A 10,050-nucleotide genomic window follows, 5' to 3' on the forward strand; every position below is an offset into this window, starting at 1 on the left:
CAACACAAAGATCAACACACATATACTAAAGACAAAAAATTATAATGTGGCTAGCATAATGCCGCTAATTTGGCTCACAAGGAACGTCTAAGAGGTGAGTTTAGACTATGTTAGCATCCTTCTCAATACAGAGATAGTGGCACAATAAATCCCTAAGTTGATGCACATCCCATTTCTCTGCAACCTCCAAAGATGTCGATCACACTAAATCCCTTGGCTCGGTGAAGGTGCGTAGTAACCACCTGGCATAGAAAAATACAATATTCATATCTCACATGCTACATATCAAGATCATGATAATTATGTTCACGTTATAGAAACACTATAGTGGAATCCACTCACCTATGTATGTTCTTGGATCTCTCAGAACCTCCCCGGACATAAGATCTACCTTGAATCATGTGTTGTGTTGTTCCATGATGACTCTCTCTCAAAACACTACTTTGAGCTAGAAGTAATTGTTTGTCTATCTCTTCTCCCGCTTGTCGATTCATATTTGGGACTGGGTATCCCTCTCGCCAAAAGAGAGCTAGGAGAAAACTTCACACCTAGAACACATACCCATTAACAAAATTCCACAACATAGAGGCAAGAAATTAATAATAAGAGTTTCCATGTTACCTGTAAAAGCGGAACCTATTAGCATCACTAAGTTGAAGAGCAAGATCCTATGTTCCATGCATCGCCTTGGACACTTCCTTGCATGTTCCCTTGCCCTTTTTCTTCTTCTCATCTTTCTTAGTGGTGATCAAGAGATGGAGCACCTCTTTTTTACAGATCAAGAGATGGATTTTTTTAATACAAAATCACATATAATTAGGCATACTAAACCAGAACAACACACATTCTTACCTCTCTGGGGAGATAAGTGAAGTACACAATATATGTAGTTTGTCCTTGGAAATAAGAGAATCACTCTTTTCCCAATCGTATGAAAAGAGAAACTTGAAGAAACCAGTGCCATTTTCTAGATCGGAGATTGGGGCCATCTTGTAAAGCACAATCCCTGAATTGAGTCTCTAATTCATCCCGCGCTTTGTTGTAGGATTTTGTGTACTATTCTAGTGTCATTCACTCTTTATCTGAACGAGTGGTGGCTTTTTGCACAGTAGTTGTGAATTCTTCCTGTATATGAACAATCATAATGAACTAAGAGAGTACTTAAGTATACATAAAAATGTCCCATTAATCAATAGCAATAGACACCATATATCAACACTGGAGTATTATACCATGGGTTTTTTCTTAGCTTCTTCTCTAATACCATTTCAACCTCCACCCATTTCTTCTCGTCATCCATCAAGAGGTTGAGATATCTTATTGGCAATTCCAAACTTTTGGAATAAGAACACCTCATAAGAGAATGTATACTCAATGTGAGCTCGAGTGAGCCTAATGAGAAAATGCACAAAGAGAAAATCTTAATGCTTAAAACATCACACACCCAAGTTCAAAAAATATATATATACAATTTAATAACTTACTCATTCCTAGCTTTAAGAGAAAATATACATATATATATGCTCTTTATACACATACACAATATATATATACACTTATACTCTTTATATATACATATAAGTATATTTTTTTATACATACACACACAATATATATATATATATATATATGTATGTATGTATATGTAGTGGAGTAAATAAATCTATATGTGCTATGTATGCATATATGTGTGTAACCTTATATATGTATATGTATATATAAACACACACACTCATTTGTTTATATACGTTTATATGCGTGTGTGTGTTTGGGTGATACTCAAATACATATATGTAAATAAATACACACATACACACATTATATATATATATATATATTCTTCTTATGTATACACACACATATATATATATATACATACATACATACAATATACATACATACATACATACATGCATGCATACATATATATAATTCTTTTTTTAAGAGAGCCGTATAAAAATTATTGTTGTGTAATTATATATTTATATGTGGATTAAAGAAATATATGTATTGTGTTATGTATGCATATATGTTTGTATTCTTATATATGTATATGTCTATACACACACACACACACACACACACACACACACACACACATTTATTTGGCTATATACATATATGCATGTGCATGTGTGTACTATGTGTGTGTGTTTTGAGTTTCAAGAGCAAGACAAAGAGAGAGATAATTAAATACACACACACACAGACACACACACATATATATATGTATGTATGTATGTATATGCATGCACACACTTATACTCTTTATGTGTGTGTGTGTGTGTGTGTGTGTGTGTGTGTGTGTGTGTGTGTGTTTTGAGTGTCGAGAGAGAGAGAGAGAGAGAGAGAGAGAGAGAGAGAGAATGAAATACACATTTGTATATATATATATATATATATATATATATATATATATATATATATTTGTGTGTGTGTGTGTGTGTGTGTGTATTGTGTATTCTGTATATGGATTATGCACTTATACATGTGTTATGTTATGTATGTATATATGTTTTACATGTGTTGTGTTATATATACATATATGTATGTATTCTGATATATGTATTATATATAATAGAGATATTTTCATAATGAAGAGAGAGAAAATGTTTATGGAGAGAGAGAGAGAGAGAGAGAGAGAGAGAGATTAATTACTTTATAGTGCGCTTACTCTCTACCACTCTCTCACAAATATTGGCATAACCATGTATGCCACATCGCAAAAGGAGAGAGATTGTCTCTCCACCTTCAAGTAAGTGGCAGAGGTTAAAAGATCCCATGAGCATGACGAAGTAGCTACAATAAGGGGATGAGCGAGAAGCTTAAAGAGACCATGAGCTTGGTGCAAGTAGTATGGAGTAACTAAAAGCAAGGGAAACCACTTAGCAGCCAATTGAAAGCTTGATCTTGGAGCGACCATGGAGCAACTAAAATCAAGGCGTGACCAGCTAAAAGATACCATCCATGTTTGGTTTAAAAATACCACATATATCCAAAATATCTCCTTGCACCATGCCTCTGAATCTTGGATAAGGAAACGTATACACCACAGCTAGAGCACTCCAACTTGTGCTACCATCCCACCAAGGATTCCACAAGTCTCGAATCCGTAGTCGGTAGGAGTCTTTTCTAATGTCCATACAATTTCCAAGGAATTCCCAAGTTATGTTCAATGACACATCGATGTTATACCCTGGTTTAGAAAATCCATTAAGGGTTAAGCACTCTGAACAAAATTATCTAGATGCTCTGTAAATATATCTTGCATTGGTCGAGTGAAAACTGTGAGCTTTTAGTTTCCATACCTTCCTATTAAATGCTATCTTCGATATTTCTTGTTCCTTAATTTTAATCTTGTTCACTACAATAGAATGATCGTCTAGCAGCGAAAATAGCAGCGTTTTTATAACTAGAAGGGTAGGTAGATGTCGGGCCATTTTCGTTGCTAGAAACACTGCTATTTTTTCTGCAAACAGGTTTGCTGCTCACTAGTAAAAATAGTAGTGAAATATCACTGCTCATCAGCAGCGATATTTCGCTGCTATTTTCGTTGCTAAGCGCAATGAAAGCTCTGCGCAACAAAAAAAAAAGAGCTGGGACGACACACTGGGGAGTTTGCACACTCCCCAGTCTTCCCCAGCTCTTTTTTTATATTAAAATAGAGTGACAGTTTCAAATTTATAACACAAATACAAATATAAGAAACACATATATCATGGAGAATGCAATTGAGCCCAAAAAGTCATTATATTTTAGAAAGTGTTGGGCCTTTGGCAATATATACATAAAGTTTTTACAATGAAGAGGTATCTAACTGGAACCCTCATCGGATTCCGAGTGATCATCATCATTGTCTTCCTCGTCCTCTTCACTTGCTTCATGCTGATAATCAGGATCCTCCTCTTCATCTTTCCCTTCACATCCTAAATACATACCATCGACCGCAAGGTAAGAAAGAGCATTAAAATACAATTAGACATAGAAAAGAGAATGGTTTAGGCTCACGTACCTCATCTGCTTGAGTCCCCAAAATAGACTCATCCAAGCGTACGCCTTGCGTACGCATCCACACCCAAAATTACAGACGGAAGGCTCTATACCCACAATCATACTCCTCCTTTGTTGGGTCACACCCCCAACAACCTCCCTCTACAAAAAACAATTAAGAAAATATACAATTATTTAAAGAAAACAATATATTACAAAACAAAATGAAAGAAGATAAGAAACGATTACTTTCAAAACGAGCAATAAAGGAGGATTTCTTGCGGGAGCCAAAGTGCGAAGCCCCTCGCTTCCGCTGGGAAGCACTTGCTGCCGCTTGTTGTTGAAAAGCACCTGGGTGCTTTCTCACGAAGCTGCGTGCGTGCCTCCACTCCTCGGCCGTGCAAACACTAGGCTTCTCCAAGTTATTCTTTGCTGCTCTCATGATGTTTACTTTCCTATCTCTGTTTTACCAAAGTCACTTGTAGATTTGATGCAGAGCTTGATGCCACTTCTCCTTGAGGAATTTCATAAATCTAAGATCACCAGCATGTTCAGAGCATCTAAAAACCCCTTGGGCTAGCTCCTTTGCTCCCAATTACAAGACATGAGAGTAAATTTGAAGTTTTACTCAGAAAAAGAAGCGCCGGCCATTTCGCGAATTTCTAAGTTTCCGACGGCGTTTTAACGTGCTGACGCCGTAGGCCGATGCGTGGGGAAGTTGGCTGGATGTGGCTAAAGGCTTTTGTCCTATGGTTAAGGCTGGAGGGAGAGAGAGCTCCTCCACCAACTGGGGGTGCAGAGGATGGTTGAAAAATAACTAAGAATGTGATTAACTCCTAATCATAATTAGTATAGTAATTAGCAAGATAATTAGGCTCAAAAATCAGATGAATCTTAAGCTTGGCTCTGATACCATGTTAAATTTGTAGCAAGATGATGAGCTATGGTGGATAAAATGCAAGAATTAACATAATTAGCAAGTGATTACATGATGAGAGTGATTAAGATGAGATTAATGAGCAATTAATCTAATAGGGTAATGTAGGCATGGATACTCAAAAACCAGCAATTTTTTATTAGGCCAATGCCCTAATTTATAGGTTTTACATCCACAAGATGCCAAGCATCTAATCCTACTGATTTCTCCTTGATTTGTGCCACCTCCCCTACATCTGGGGCACCTTTTCCTAGAATCTTTCCACACCCCTATATTCACTCATGCTACCCTTGATTTTCTCATCAGTAGATTCCTCTCACCTTTTCACTGCTACCCATTTAATCACATACTCCCTTTTATAGTCTCTTGCTAAGGGCTTGTTCCCGCACACACCTATTCACTTGCATATTTCAACATTCAGTCAACACTAATTTAGTCAGAATTGATTTAGTCAGCAATAATTCAATCAGCACCATCAGAATTGGGTTAGTCAATACTAATTCAGTCACACTAATTCAGTCAATATAGTCACCACTAATTCAGTCAGTATAGTCACCACTAATTCAGTCAATATAGTCACCACTAATTCAGTCAGAATTGATTCAGTAAGCATTAATGCAGTCAGAATCGATTCAGTGAGGACTAATTTAGCCAGAATTGATTTAGTCACCACTAATTCAGTCAAAATTGATTTAGTCACCACTAATTCAGTCAATTTAGTCACCACTAATTTAGCCAAAATTGATTTAGTCACCACTAATTTAGTCAATTTAGTCACCACGAATTCAGTCAAAATTGATTCAGTGAGGACTAATTTAGCCAGAATTGATTTAGTCAACACTAATTCAGTCAATATAGTCACCACTAATTCAATCAGAATTGATTCAGTAAGCATTAATTCAGTGAGAATTGATTCAGTAAGCATTAATTCAGTCAGAATTGATTCAGTAAGCATTAATTCAGTCAGAATTGATTCAATGAGGACTAATTTAGCCAGAATTGATTTAGTCTTAAAATTGATTCAGTCAGCTTCTAATTCAGTTAGAATTGATTTAGATAGCATTCAGTCAGCACTAATTCAATTAGAATTGATTCAGTCAACACAATCAGTACTAATTCAGAATTGATTCATTCAGCACTAATTCAGTTAATCAGAATAGATTCAGTCAGTACTAATTTAGTCAGAAATATTCAATCAAAATTGATTCAATTAGAATCAATTTTGACTGAATCAATCAGAATTGATTCAGTCAACACTAATTTTGTCAACACTAATTTAGTTAGCACAGTCAGAATTGATTCACTCAGCACATTGAACACTAATGAATTAGTGCTGAATGATTCAATTCTGAATTAGTGATGAATGAATCAATTTTGAATTAGTGCTGAATGAATCAATGCTGACTGCGATCATAATTTATTCATTCAAAATTGATTCATTTGGAATTGATTCATTCAGCATCAGTCAAAATTGATTCATTCATCAGTCAAAATTGATTCATTCAGCACTAAATCAGTCAGAATTGATTCATTCAGCACTAAATCAGTCAGAATTGATTCATTCAGCACTAAATCAGTTAGAATTGATTCATTCAGCACCAATCAGAATTGATTCATTCAGCACTAAATCAGTCAGAATTGATTCATTCAGCACTAAATCAGTCAGAATTGATTCATCAAGTCAGAATTAATTCATTCAGCAGTTAGAAATTATTCATTAAGTACTAATTTGGTCATAATTGATTCATTCGCGATAGTCAAAATTGATTCATTCATCACTAATTCAGTCAAAATTGATTCATTTAGCACTAATTTAGTCAGAATTGATTCAGTCAACACTAATTCAGTCTAACGCTAATTCACTTAGACACTAATTCGGTTAGAATTGATTCATTCATCATTCATTTAGTCAAAATTGATTCATTCAGCACTAATTCATAATCGAATCAGAAATGATTCATTCAGCACTAATTCATAATTGAATCAAAATTGATTCATTCAGCACTAATTCATAATCGATTCATTCAGCACTAATTCAGTCATAATTGATTCATTCAACACTCAGTCATAATTGATTCATTCAGCACTAATTCAGTCATAATTGATTCATTCAGCACTAATTCAGTCATAATTGAATCATTCAGAAGTCAGAATTGATTCATTTAGCAGGTGAGCATTAATTCATTCAACACTAATTTAGAATTGATTCATTCAATAGTCAGCATTGATTCATTCAGCATTCAGTTAGAATTGATTCAATGAATACTAATTCAATCAGAATTGATTCATTGAATCAATCAGAATTGATTCATTTATCAGTTAGAATTGATTTATTCAGCAGTTGAGCATTGATTCATTCAACACTAATTTAGAATTGATTCATTTAGCAGTCAGAATTGATTCATTCAACACCAATTCAGTCAGAATTGATTCATTTATCAGTTAGAATTGATTTATTCAGTAGTGACCATTGATTCATTCAACACTAATTTAGAATTGATTCATTCAGCAATCAGCATTGATTCATTCAACACTAATTCAATCAGAATTGATTCATTTATCAGTTATATAATTGATTTATTTAGCACTAATTGAGTCAAACACTAATTCATTCAGCATTGATTCAGTTACAACACTAATTCAGGATTGATTCATTCAGCACTAATTCAGCACTGATTTGGCATTGGCACTAATTCAGTCGTCGACACTAATTCAGCACTAATTCAGTCGTCGACACTAATTCAACACTAATTCAATGAGAATTGATTCAGTCGGCACTAATTCAGTGAGAATTGATTCATTCAGAGTTAATTCAGTCAAAATTGATTCATTCAGAGTTAATTCAGTCAAAATTGATTCATTCAGAGTTCAGTCAAAATTGATTCATTATTCAGTCAGAATTGATTTATTGAAGTTAATTCAGTCAGAATTGATTCATTTGAAGTTAATTTCTAAGGTTCCTTTGCATTGCAAAATTAGAACGAAAATGAACTCTTTTCTTTTCGAAGGCTCAAGCTCTGTTTCTTCCCCCGTTTCCCGCCCTTTCAATCTGCAGCGCAGGCTCTCTTTCTCTGCGGGCGGATGCCCTCCCAAGTGCATGGGCACTGAGCGGAGGAGCCCGTCCTTGATTAGACCACAGACCGTTTCAGCTTCACCTGCAAAAGTAAGTCCAATGCTCAGCAGTCACTTTAACTTAGCATCTCCCTCAACCTCTCAGTTACCCCCCCCACCCAACCCGTGGAACCCCATCCCTGAAAAGGCGTGGAGTGGAGAGAATGTCATGGAAGCAGTAATGGACGAAAACTCAAGACTCATGCAGGAATTAAAAGATGCCAAAGCTCAGCTCTTAAACATGAAGAACAAGGAAAAGAACAAAGAGGCGTCCAGACCGACATCAAAAGAACAGGTAGCAGCAGATACAGTCCCGCCGAAAGAGACAGTCAACCTCACTGACCGAGGTAACAATGCAGCCACCACAGTCCACGTTAACCTGCCAATAGATATGGTAAGGAGCAGAGTAGAAGATTATTCAGAAAGGTGTCTGGTGGGACTCTTATTTGGGCCTAGACCATCTAAGGAAGCCATGAGAGCCTGGATAAGAGAAAGTTGGTCCCCCCTTGGTATAGAGGTTACTCTTACTCAAGCCCTTCCCAAAGGTTACTACCTCTTTTTATTCAAGGATGCTAGCATGGCAATGAAAGTAATCAGTTCTGGCCAATGGATGTACAGACATATACCCTTTTGTTTCATGAGGTGGTCTAAGGACTTCAACCCAGACGGGCCCAAGTCGACAGTGTATCCAGTTTGGGTCGAGCTCCCTAATCTCCCCATCCACTTAAACCCCTGGATCAAAGCTATTCTAGCCCCCTTAGGGCAAATTCTAGGAACCAAAGCCTTCTCGGATTACAACCCAGCGTGGCACCCCCAAGTCCTAGTAGAACTTGACCTTGCCCTCCCCCTCCCAGACAAGATAGAAATAGGATGTGGTGAGTTCTCTCATTCGCAGGCTATCCTTTACAAACACTTGCCTAATTCATGCTTTCATTGTGGTAAATAGGGACATCTCATCAGGAATTGCCCATTAAAAAACCCTCAGATAATCCTCCCCCAAGTAATTGAAAAAGACCCCCCCCCTCAACCCTAGCCAATCCAACTCAACTCTCGGCCCCCCTCAGTCTGCCGGAGCCATAAAAGAACCTGAATTCGTTCAAGTCAATAGAAGGAAACCGGCCACCAAGCCCAAGCCCTCTCACCCTATTGCCAAACCTAACAGATACTCTGTTCTTGCAGCTGTACCAGATCCAGGGGAAGCTGAAGAAGAAAACGACACTGTTGAAAGCACCCCCATCAACAAGCTAAGGTTAGACAAGGAAATTGACAATCTGGACGCTGCCGACATGGACACTACTGTCATAACAGCCTCTGAAAAGAGCCTTATCCCACCATCTGGTAACCCTAACGACATGGATATTAGCAAAGAACTCAAGAGAGGCAGAGCACAATTGGGAGCCACCCCTCAGTCCACCGTGAAAGGAGGTTCCCACAAACCCCCAAACAAAAGATAATGAAAGCAGCAAGTTTCAACGTCAAAGGGCTTACTGACTCCAAGAAAGCACAGCTAGTAAAACAATGGATCAAAGCAAAAGGATATCTGGATTTCATATCCCTGGTGGAGATTAAAACGTCAGGGGAGGAACTGAAAAGAAGGCTTCACACCATCTCCACCGATCACTTTTGGGTCCACTCACTTCATCCTCATGGAGCCGGGGGACTAGCAATAGGCATCCATTATGACAGCATTCAGGAACTTAAAGACTTTCAAATAGACTCTAACAACCAGTGGATAGTGTGCCACATGAACAACTTCTCCTTTGTAAGTGTCTATGCCCACGGCCCTCAGAAGCTGAGAACCAGGACCTGGAATTCTATGCTAAGACTTAGAGCACCACTACTGATAATGGGAGACTTCAATATGGTAGAAACCCTCAAAGATAGATTCAGATCCAAAGGGCTAGCCCTGGCGGGTTCAGAGAAGCAAGCTTGGGAAAAGGTAAAACATAAATTCAACCTGCAGGATCTAGGTCAAGAAGGAAGTTTTTCATGGAAGAACTACTCCTCAGGCGA

This window comes from Cibotium barometz, chromosome 21, assembly GCF_041138505.1.
Source record: "Cibotium barometz isolate CiBa-2024 chromosome 21, ASM4113850v1, whole genome shotgun sequence".
Classification (NCBI taxonomy): domain Eukaryota; kingdom Viridiplantae; phylum Streptophyta; class Polypodiopsida; order Cyatheales; family Cibotiaceae; genus Cibotium; species Cibotium barometz.